Raw genomic sequence first — 11,784 nt, 5'->3', positions numbered from 1 at the left:
GCAACAGAGTTCCACATGCATAAAATGCCCCCACAGTGCAGGTACTCTGCGGACAGAATACACTCTTCCCGGCATACTGTTTCCTACGTGGCAGGTACGGCGATGTGGGTGCTGCAGCCGCAAATTAGCAAGTTAATATGGCGGCCCAGCAGCGGGACTCAGGCCCGTGGGTGCTCATCATTTTCCGTGGCTGCTCGGGCCCTTGTGCACCCACAGAATCGGCACCTACAGTATGCACCTGAGCAGCATTTAATTGCAAAGCATGGCCTGTTACTAATCCAAATTTAACCTTTGATTTAAAGAAAAAGAACTTAAGCACACAAAAATAAATCCATTTTGCAAGTTTGCTTAACACTTAATGTTTAAGATATTTGTAAAAAAATGTTTTGAATATATTTGAATAGCAATATCACAGCAAAAGTACATATGAAGTACTACTTTGACAAACTATGACAAATCACATATATCAATATAGAGCTATTACATAATTATAAACGTTTTTATTGAATATGCCTCAATATGTGTATGATTAAGGTACAGATGGAGCCGGTCGCAGCTTTGCAGGGTATGGCGGAAGAATTGCCAGCCGCCAGCCGATCTGCGAAAGGGGATGCGCGCGCGTCCTCTTCCGACGGCGCTTCCCCCGGTATAGCTAGTTTCAACTATACATTCTACAGTATATAAGACAAAATGGTGTATTCAATGTGCAGACACACGGGCGGAGAGGATGGAATTTTTTGGCGAGGAAATGCCATCCTCACGTCCAGCCACCTCACCGCTTTCTACGTTCCAGGAATCTTCGCCGTCAGAGGACGGCGAGGCTTCCCCTAAATGGTGAGGTTCGCTGCAAATGCAGTGAGCCCACCGCATTTTGTGGCAAACCTCACTGTTTTGACAGCCACACTCGCCATTTCCACCTCATCTCAAGGAACAGGCAAGGTGGAGACGGTGAGTGAGGGGGAAGCGTTAAATACTGATGGCAGGCTATCAGCGCTGCTCACCGTATAGCTCCCCCTCTCCCGTATTGAGTACACCCCTTAGTTTCCAGCTAAGAAACTGTTGGAGTTGTAACTAGGTAATAAAAAAAGAGACAACGTACACAATGTGTAGCTATGTAAAGCTTTAATAACTGTCGTTAGCATAACACTTATGGGAGCTATTGAAATGTCTGTATTCCACTTCCTCTTGCATTAATACTCAGTCTAAATAAAGGCTCAGTGGGATTGCGTTGACCTGGCTGGGGATGAGGGTGTTATACCATAGGATGGATATTTCCTCTGTTGGGAAGTAGTATTCATTTGTAGGTATTGAAGAATGCAAATACACTTCAACAGGTGCGATTGCATGTATAGAAGAATCTGTCCTAGGATCAGGAATTTCTAATCTCTGGTTTCCGAGATTTTCAACTTGAGTCGGCCTTCCACTATCCAAAATTTGTCCAAGACTGTAGGTTTTGACAGCAAAGCATGTACAGTATGATGTCACACAGTGACTTTTTATGATTTTTCATTTTTGTTCCTGTAAATGAAACAAAAACATTGTGATTAAAAAGTACTCCAATTATCTAATAATATTGGGGTTGATTATATTCTTCGCGCTGTGTATACTGCCGGGAGAGAGGTCACAGAGCTATTCTAATCAGCGTAATGCTATATTGGAGAATGCCGGTACTCGTGTGTTTGATCGCTTAAAAGTGCATCGCCACTCTAGTTTTGTCATATTTCTGCTCACAAACTGGGAGGAGTGCAAGCAGAAATCTACTTGTCATCATTGGCAGTACCCTGGAGACTAACCCCCCCCCACAGCAAACCAAAGCCCGACCCTCCACCACCAACGCCCCACCGGACTCACCCCATGCCACATCACACCCACACCCCTACCGTCACCCACGCACACCCCCAACTCCTACACCCCCTGCACACACACACACCTAAACCACCATTGCACCCATCCCTCCATCACCAAAACAAGAGCACACACACAGCCCCCCCCCCCCCCCGCACCTCTACTACCTGCAGCACACCCACACCTGCCCCTCACACACCACCACCAAACACTCTCCCCCACCTGCCGCAACCCCACACCTGCCAATAACCCCCACCCATGGGTACTATTGGTCCCTCCCACGGCAACCCCCCAACCCAGACCTCCACAACATGCAGTACCCTGCACCCAGCCGCACCAACACCGCACACCCCCATTCCCACGTGCAGTACCCATGCATCCATTCCTCCCCCATACACACCTCCCCCGCTCCCACAGCACACCCCCTCTCAGTCCACCCGTGCACCCCTGCTCCTAACCACCCACATGGCCCACCCCTGCACCTGCTATTCCACACACAGTATCCCCACACCACCCCCAAGCACTCTTGCACCCGACCCTCACCCACCGCACCCCCACAGACACCACCACACCTACCCCTCTGCCACCCGCAGCACCCCCATATCCACCACAGGCAACATCGCACCCGCCCCCCTCTCCATCCTGCAGGTACACCCACCCCTACATAAAGGGGCTCACAGGTTAAGGGGGCGCAGCCCCTTACGATGGTGTGAAGAGCGCCCGTAGCCAGAGCCGTCTTAACAGCAGTGTGGGCCCCTGGGCCAAGCAATGCACTGGGGCCCTTACCCATTCTCCCCTCCTAGGAGTGGGGTGCTATCAGCAGCAGCTTTAATGTCCCACGGGTGGCATGGGCTATCTTCCACTCAACATGTAGGACCAGGAGCAGTAACTTCTGCTAATTACTCCTTTACTGTACAGGTGGTGGGAGGGTGAACACTAACGTGTGGAAGGGGGGCACTGAGCTGAATGAAGGGTCCCTTGTAAATGACTTCCAGGGAGGTAGGGGGGTGTTTTATACACAGGGGAGGGTTGGATAATGGAGTGGGCTTAATATTCGTCATTTTCCGGTGGAAGGGCAGCTTGCTTGACTGCAGATATCACCATTATCTGGAAATAGATTTCTTAGCCTTCAATAGTATAAAAACCTAGAGTCCCAACTTTCAGGAGGTGCTGGGAACTTGGGGATCAGAGATCAGAAGCCAGAGCAATCCATTGACAAAAATATAAACTGTACACCAGACGTTTGGAGCTGGAGCAGGGTCCGGCTGCTGGAAGGCTGATATCTCTGGTTCCGGGTATGAGACAAGCCATTAGTGTTGACAGAAAGGGGAGAGTCCCAGCTTTTGGAATATATTCTCAGAAAACTCTAAATCAGAGAGAACCTGAGAAATATGACTGGGAAGTGCAATAACAGGTCGGATGTGGACTGCTGCTTTGAAGTTGGATATCTCCACTTCCCCAGGGCCGATTTTCAAAATTCTGGTATCCCTGGAAAAAGGGGATTCTCAGCTATCAGTATAGGGCCCCTATACACCTGGGGCCCCTGGGCAAGTGCCCATTAAGCCCATATGAAAAGACGGCCCTGCCCGTAGCGCGCGATGAATCACCTAGTATATAATATTCACCTTGTGCATTTTTTTAAACACACAAATGACAGAAGGTCGATACAAGCCTAAGGTTGACATGGGCGTGGTCGACAAGTTATTCAGGTAAGACCAAATGCAAGATTTGTAGAGGGCGTTTCCAGGATAGATTATATATTACAATACTAGGTGATTCATCGCAACCTACGGGCGCTCTTCACACCGTCGTAAGGGGCTGCGCCCCTTAATTTGTGAACATTTTTTTATGAGAAAGATGGTTAGAATTGTATGAAAGATGGCCTGTATTGCAACTTGAGTTATAGGTGAAATGTGTTAAATAGAGAGCATATGATGTGGAAGGGGGGTGTGTATTGTTTTGTTTAATTAAAAAGCGGTTACAGAGTAAGATGTACATTGATAGTGTGGATGTTACAGTGACATTTGTGGGTGTGTGGGGGGGGCTGTGTGTGCATGTTGTTTAGGTGTGTGTGTGCAATAGTATAATAGGGTGTTTCTGAGTCAGCGGCTCCCCACTGGCGGAGGTCACGACACAGGAAAACAGGAGGCTGGGTAGTGATAGGGGAGTGTGGGCATAAGGGGGACTAAAGAGGAGGGTGGGAGATACTGTGCAGCTTCTGCCAGTGGGTGAGGGTACAGCATGGCAGTACAGGAGTACAGGATGGTGGCCCTTAGTCAGTGTCTCCTCCTACTGGGTGGGAGTTTGGGTGCATGAGAGCAGGAGGCTGGGCTATGAGGCATGATAGGGCATGTGGGCAAAACAGCATCAGCGACTCCCCAGTGGTGGAAGTTACGGTTCAGGAGATCAGGAAGCTGGGTAGTGATAGGGGTGTGTTAGTATACGGGGTACTAAAGAGGGGCTTAGGGGTGCCGTGAATTGTGGGAGGGGCGCTGGGGGTGCTGTGAATCGCGGGAGAGGGTCCGCAAAGCGTGGGAGGGGGCGTGAATTGCGCGAGGGGGGGTTGCGAATCGAGGGAGGGGGGTGCGCGGGGGTACGTGAAATTGCAGGAGGGGGGGCACGGGGCGCGATGAATCACCTAGTTGGTTATATATTCTTGTAGAAGGATGGTAGGATGTTGCTGTCATTCAGAATGCGGGAGGAGGGGCGCGGAGGGTTGCAGTGAATCGCGGGAGGGTGGGGTCGCGGGGGCGGGGGGTTGCCGCAATGACAGGAGGGTGGGTCAGGGGTGGGGAATCGCGGTAGGGGGGTCGTGGGGGGCACCGTGAACCGCGGGAGGGGGGCCCGGGGGGTTGGCGCGAATCGTGGGAGGGGGGTCGCGGGTGTGCCGCGAATCGCAGGAGGGGTGGTGTCACGGGGTGGGGCCGCGAATTGCGGGAGGTGTGCTGCAAATCGCGGGAGGGGGGTCGCGGGGGGTGCCGCGAATCGCCACAAGAAAAAATCAACACAGAACGTTCAACACATGTAAATGTTGACATAAGTGTGGCACTTCATCGGTGTCCATGTCGACACATGAGAATGAATATGAAAATATTCAAAAAAAGAAAAATTAAATCTTCAAAAACTCATGTCAACCTTTTTCATTGTCGACCATAGCCGTGCCAGTGTTTTGCATGTGCCATTTAATCCTGGGGTTGCCGTGAATCGCGCGTGGGGGTGGGGGGGGGGGAGGGAGGAGGTGAGGGGTGTCCACGAATCACGGGAGGAGGGGTCGTGGGTGGGGGGTGTCACGGGGTGGGGCCGCGAATCGCAGGAGTCACCGGGGGTGCCGCGAATTGCGGGGGGTGTGCTGCAAATCGCGGGAGGGGGGTCGCGGGGGTGCCGCGAATCGCCACAAGAAAAAATCAACACAGAAAGGTCAACACATGTAAATGTTGACATAAGTGTGGCACTTCATTGGTGTCCATGTCGACACATGAGAATGAATATGAAAACATTGAAAAAGTGAAAAATAAATCTTGTCAACCTTTTTCATTGTCGACCATAGCCATGTCAGTGTTTTGCATGTGCCATTTAATCGTGGGGATGCCGTGAATGGGGGGGGGGGGGGGGGGGGGAGCATACCTCCCAACATGACCCTCTCCAGGAGGGACACATTGCTCTGTTTCTGGACTTTCTTCTTAATTTATGGATTACCATCACCTGTGCTTAAACACCTTTCTTATCAATTACCCTGTTTAAAACAGGTGATGACAATCATAAATTAAGATGGAAGTCCACAACCCAGCGTTACAGCTCCAGACACACTTTGAGTGACAGATGTAGCCAAATATATAAGAGATGGGTGGGGGTAGATCCCTTAATAGGGAGAACGCTCACCACACAGCACTCCATGGTCTTTCAGAGTCAGTGATGACGTTTTGGAGCACACATATACACACATATGGGGGTATGGTAAATGTTGGCTATGGTGCTACAGAGAATGAGCCAAAATTCACATTATGCGACAGTAAGAATGAAGGGACAGCGATTATGACAGCGAGGATGCAGGGACAGAGATCATGACATCAGGGGACACAGGGTCAGAGAGCTTGACAGTGGGGATGCAAGGCAGAGAAAATGCACTATAGGGCAGAAAAGAAGCACTATAGCAGGCTATTTACTTTGCCAGCCTACCATGGGTCCAGCAGCGGTGGGGATAAAAGCCGGGCATAGCCTACATGGGTGAGGGTGTCATTCAGAGATACGGAGAGAGACAGGGAGAAAGAATTATAGAGAGAGAATGTCAGGGGAGAGAAGGGGTATCAGGGAGAGACATGGAGTAAGAGGGTGTCAGGTAGATAAAAGGGGAGAAACGGAGTAAGAGAGGGTGTCAGGGAAAGAGATGGAGAAAGAAAGAGAGAGAATGATAGGGTGTCAGAAAAGAGAAAGGGGGAGAGAGAATAAGTGAGAGATAGAGAGAATCAGGGAGAGACAGGGAGTAAGACAGAGAGAGTGTGTTTCAGGGTGAAAGACAACGTCAGGTAGAGACTGAGAGAAAGGAGAAATGTGGGGAAGGTGGTGGGGTGGAGAGCTTTAAAGGGGAAGAGAGAGCAGGGGAGAGGGAGAGAGGGGGAGAGCGGAGGAGGGGAAGCAGAGGAGAGGAGGAATAAAGGGGAGCAGAAGAGGGAGAGCGGAGGAGAGGAGGGGGTAGCGGTGGAGGATAGTAGGAAGGGGAGCAGATGAGAGGATAAAGCAGACATAGGAAAGCAGGAGAGGGGGTGAGGAGGGGAAGTGAAGGAGTGGAGGAGAGGTAGTGAACAGAGGAGAGGAGAAGGGAAAGCAGTGGAGGGGTTGAGGAGTAGCGGGGGAGGAGAGGAAGCAGAGGATAGGTGGTGGGAAAGGAGAGGAGGAGGGGGAGCGGAGACGGTGGTGGGGGAGCTGAGGAGCGTTGGAGAACGGAGAGTAGGAGCAGACAAGAGGAGGAGGAGGAGAGGAGGCGTGGAGGATGAGTGAAGAATGGAGAGAAGGGGAGGGGGTGCGGAGGAGAGGAGGTAAGCAGGAGGGAAGCAAAGGAGAGGGGGAGTGGAGGTGTTGGGGGAGCTGAGGAGGAGGGGAGAATGGAGAGCAGGAGCAGACAAGAGGAGCAGAGGGGGAGAGGAGTAGATAGGGGAAGGAGGAGGTGTGGAGGAGGAGTGAGGAAGGGAGCGCAGTGCAAGCCAGCGCTGTGTACCTCCTCTCAGGATCAGCAGCGATGGTAGCGATGGTTTTTCTGCCCCTGCTCCCAGGTCTGCAGCACTCTCTCTCCTCGGTGCTAGTCATCTCCTCCTGGACAAGGTCACCGGCAGTCTGAGAGAGAGAAGTGTGGGGAAATTGGTGAGGAGGAGAAAGATAGAGGGGAAAGAGAGAGCAGGGGAGAGGAGGATGGGAAGTGGAAGAAAGAGTGGGATAAGTGAAGAAGGAGCAGAAGAGTGGAGGCAGAGGACAAGGAGCAGAATAGAGGAGGAGGGGAAGGAGAGGAGGGAGCGGAGGATGGAGAGTAAATGAGGAGGAGGTGGGGGAGATGAGGGAAGGAGAAGGAGGAGTGGAAGGGAAGGAGAGGAGAAGGGAGAGCAAGAACGGAGGAGGGAAAGTGAAGGAGAGGAGGAGGGGAGCATAGGAGAGGGGGAGAGGTGAAGCAGAGAAGGTAGAGCAGGAGAGGTGGTGAGGAGAAGGGGGAGGGGGTGAGGAGGTGTGGAGAAAGAGTGGAGAAGGGAGAGCAGTATACGCAGGCGCAGTGTACCTCTTGTCATCGGCGCTGAATGCTACATGATCAGCAATGGAATGCCGGGTTTTCTACCCCTGCTCATGGGTCTGCTGCATTCTCTTTCCCAAGTGCTAGTCATCTCATGCTTCATCTTCCCGGCGCTGGGTCTTCTTTTCCTGCACCCCACAGCTGGGTCCCTGGCAGTCTGAGAGAGAGAGGAAAGTGGTGGGGAGGAGAGAGAGAGAAGAGAGAGAAGAGGGAGAGGAGGGGGAGAGGGGGAGGGGGAGAGAGAGAGGGGTTGAGAAGGAGAGGGAGAGGCAGGGGAGAGGCAGGGGAGAAGGGAGTGCAGTGCAAGCTGGCACTGTGTACCTCTTGTCACTATCAGCAGCAATGGTAGCAGGTATTTTTCTGCCCCTGCTCCCGGGTCTGCTGCATGCTCTCTCCTGTGGTGCTAGTCATCTCTTCCTGCTCCATCTCCCCGTCGCTGGGTCTTCTTTTCCTTCACCCCAGCAGTCTGAGAGAGAGAGCAGTGTGGGGAAATTGGTGAGGAGGAGATAGAGGGGGAAGAGAGAGCAGGGGAATAAGGGAAGAAGGAGCGGATGAGTGGAAGAGGAGAGGGGGCAGAGGAGCGGAAGAGGAGAGGGAGCAGAGTAGAGGAAGCGGAGGAGGAGGGGAAGCAGAGGAGAGGAGGGGGGATCGGAGGATGGAGAGTAGATGAGAAGATGGTGGGGGAGCTGAGGAAAGGAGGAGAGGGAAAGGAGGAGAGAAGAAGGGAGAGCAGGAGCAGAGGAGGGAAAGTGAAGGAGAGGAGGAGGGGGAGCAGAGGAGAGGGGGTGAGGAGGATGGGAAGTGGAGGTGTGGAGAAGGAGCGGAGAAGGGAGAGCAGTATACACAGGTGCTATGTACCTCTTGTCATCAATGCTTCATTCTACATGATCAGCAGTGATGGAAACACCATGTTTTCGGCCCCTGCTCATGGGTCTTCTGCACTCTTTTTTCCCCAGTGCTAGTCATCTCCTCCTGCTCCAACTCCATGGCGCCGAGTCTTCTCTTCCTGCACCCCAGCACGGGGTCACCGGCAGTCTGAAAGAGAGATAGAGAAGTGTGGGGAAATCGTGAGGAGGAGAGAGATAGAGGGGAAAGAGAGAGCAGGGGAGAGGAAGATAGGGGTTGTGGAGGAGGGGGAAGTGGAGGAGAGGAGGGGGATCAGAGAAGAAGGAGGTGAGGAGGAGGGGGGGCAGAGGAGGATGGGGAGCAGAGTAGAGGAAGAGTTAGAAGGGAGAGCAGAAGAGCAGTGGAGGGGGAGGGGGGGTGCGGAGGAGGGAAGCATAGGAAAGGAGGAGGGGAAGCAGAGGAGGGGAATCAGAAGAGAAGGAAGTGGTAAGGGAGCGAGGATTCAGTATGAAATCCCGGCGGTCGGAATCCCGGCGTTCAAAATCCCGACGCCGGAATCCCGACCGCCAAAATCCCGACAAGGGGGGGACGTGGATCGCTTGCCACGGTGGTGAGGGAGCGAATATATACACACATATACATATATACACACACACACAGATGGCGCCATCAATTTTATTTTAAACAAACAAAATAACAGAAGGGGGGACATTATGGTGTTACCGTGTACCTAAAACATATTTAAAAGGTATGCCTTAACCCAGTGGTGTCAAAGTCACGGCCCTCCAGCTGTTGTGGAAGTACACATCCCTAGATGCCCTGCCACAGATTTTATATAATGGATCGCTAAAATCTGTGGCAGGGCATGCTGGGAAGTGTAGTTCCACAACAGCTGGAGGGCCATGAGTTTGACACCACTGCTAAACCCCTTAATGCCCATTACATGTAATCACAACCCACCACCTAGCATCATGCCACACCTCTTCCCTTAGCCCAAAGCAGATTAATCTTGCACCTCCTCTCCCCTCCCTCGCCCCCCCCCCAAGACATACTCTTCGCCAGTCGTGACCGAAGAGTGCACTCACATAGAATCGGTCGCAGGTGGGGGTACTGCAGCATCTGTCGGATAGGGCACCTCTCCTCCTCAGCGTCGTTCCCAGCAGCGTTGGGCTGTGTTCTCTGCCGCAGCGCCCTGGGGGCGGAGTTGGGGCAGCTGTCTCCCCGCCTGTATCCTTCCCGTCTATGTTGGGCGGTGTCCTGAGCAACGTCCTGGGGGTCCTCAGTGGCAGCAAGGTTTTAGTAGCATCCTGAAGGGGAGGGAAGAGGAGGAAAACATCCATATTTAAAAAAAAAAAAATGCTGGTCTACAACAGTATGTAAAAATAGCGGCATAGTGAGTTTAGGAGAATCCTGTTCAAAAACTTGCAAAGAGATGGTGCCAGTGTGCACGCTCAGAGAGCAAATAAAGGGCGGGAATGGGATTAAAAATAGGTCCTGGCATTTAAAGTACACAGGCCCACCTTGGTGTCAATAGTGTCAACACATTTGTGCGCGAGCGCTCAGGAAAAGAGGGTGTGGACACTCAAAATTGGCCTTGTGTAGTGTTCCACACCATATACCACTTCTACACATTCTGCAACAAAATAATAGACCCCATTATACTTGCCCCTTACACATTATGCCAAACGTATTGAGCCAAAATTCACATAATGCCACGCGGATTGAGCCAAAATTCACATAATGCCACGCGGATTATTCTTTATTCCCAGCGGTGGCAGGCGGCATTTCAAGGAAAAAAAACCTAACCCCATTGCACCTACCCCACACTGTCCCCCATCGCAGCAGCCCCACACTGTCCCCCATCGCAGCAGCCCCACACTGTCCCCCATCGCACCAGCCCCACACTGTCCCCATCGCACCAGCCCCACACTGTAGTCTCCCATCACACCAGCCCCACACTGTAGTCTCCCATCACACCAGCCCCACACTGTAGTCTCCCATCACACCAGCCCCACACTGTCCCCATCACACCAGCCCCACACTGTAGTCTCCCCATTGCACCTGCTCCACACTGTAGTCTCCCCATTGCTCCAGCCCGCACTGTAGTCTCCCCATTGCAACAGCCCCACACTGTCACCATCGCACCAGCCCCACACTGTCTTTCATCACAACAGCCCCTTAAATTGTAAGCCATCAAAATGTCACCCTTATACTGTATGCAGAAATGGAGGAGGGCGGCTGGCGCAGCAGTAAACGGGAGGCCGAGGCAGCAGCGTGGGAGGGTGGAGGAAGGAGACGCAGTCAGGACATGGTGGCAGCGGGGGTAGCCGGCGACATCATGCAGCAGTCTGACTGTACTCACCACCAGACGGTCCACACCAGGGCAGCGCTGCAGGGCTGACCAGTCTCCTCCTGTGGTCCAGGCGGCGCAGCTCCCGGAAGTACGCGTCCACTGTCCTGTGATCTGGAAGACGGGGCAGCTGGGAGGCGGCACACGCGTATCGGCTCCTCTGTCAATCACAGGTCATGTGTACATGTGTCCAATCCTCACAGACAAGGGCGGGCATACAGCCTATCTAGCAGGCAGCCCAGCTCTATTAGTATATACAGTGTCCGGGCCTCTTAAAAAATAAATAAATAAAACACAATCGTCATATTCAGCTCGTCATATTCAGCTCGTCATATTCATAGCCAACTCGCTATACACTATATCCAGCTCGTCATATTCATAGCCAACTCGCTATACACTTTATCCAGCTCGTCATATTCAGCTCGTTATTGGGGGGATTTTTACAAGCTACATATACGTTTCTCTCTCTCTCAGCTGGTCATATTCATAGCCAACTCGTTATACAGTTAGGAAAAAAAACATTTTGTATCCCTATTGCACACTGAATGAGAAATATACATATAATAATCAGATAATACAGAGATCTTGGTTGCATATATCTGCAGATATAGGGTTAAGCCCCCAGGCCGTACGTCAAAGCGTCTCTGTCACTGGGGGTCCCTAACACTGGGTATGGGTCTGGGGTGTGGGCCCCCAACATGCCGACACAGGCTGACTACTCCAGGGCAGCACACAAATGAAAGTTAGTAGGTGTTAAATAAGAAGCACATAAGTGCTATGTAGGGAGGTGAAGGTGTGATTAAAATAATACATACAATAGGGAAAAAACATAAATGTTAATAAAGTGTTAGGGTGTGCTACCCTGGAGCAGACCAGCCATACCAACAAAGGGGGAATCACACTCCCAAACCCATCCCATGCACAATAACAAATTTATGGGCCTAATAGCCCAGTGTAAGGCCACATGATA

At 52.1% G+C, this 11,784-nt stretch overlaps 1 long non-coding RNA gene across 4 annotated transcripts in view; it reads right to left on the bottom strand.

The window, feature by feature from the left end:
• Positions 1-1,105: 1,105 nt before the first annotated feature.
• Positions 1,106-11,784, bottom strand: part of LOC146007592 (uncharacterized) — a 63,495-nt gene continuing 52,816 nt past the window's right edge. For 3 of the 4 annotated variants that reach the window (XR_014444360.1, XR_014444363.1, XR_014444361.1), the window contains exons 4-10: positions 10,827-11,085; positions 9,550-9,771; positions 8,477-8,653; positions 7,940-8,084; positions 7,607-7,775; positions 7,058-7,173; positions 1,106-1,518 (exon numbers count right to left, since the gene is read on the bottom strand). This is a non-coding gene — a long non-coding RNA (uncharacterized LOC146007592). The remainder of the gene's footprint in view (positions 1,519-7,057; positions 7,174-7,606; positions 7,776-7,939; positions 8,085-8,476; positions 8,654-9,549; positions 9,772-10,826; positions 11,086-11,784) is intronic. The other variant, XR_014444362.1, reaches the window with a different exon arrangement.

Source organism: Crinia signifera, chromosome 6, assembly GCF_055691185.1.
Source record: "Crinia signifera chromosome 6, ASM5569118v1, whole genome shotgun sequence".
Lineage (NCBI taxonomy): Eukaryota > Metazoa > Chordata > Amphibia > Anura > Myobatrachidae > Crinia > Crinia signifera.
The sequence above is the reverse complement of the archived record's forward strand: the minus strand, read 5'-3'. Positions and strand labels throughout refer to the sequence as shown.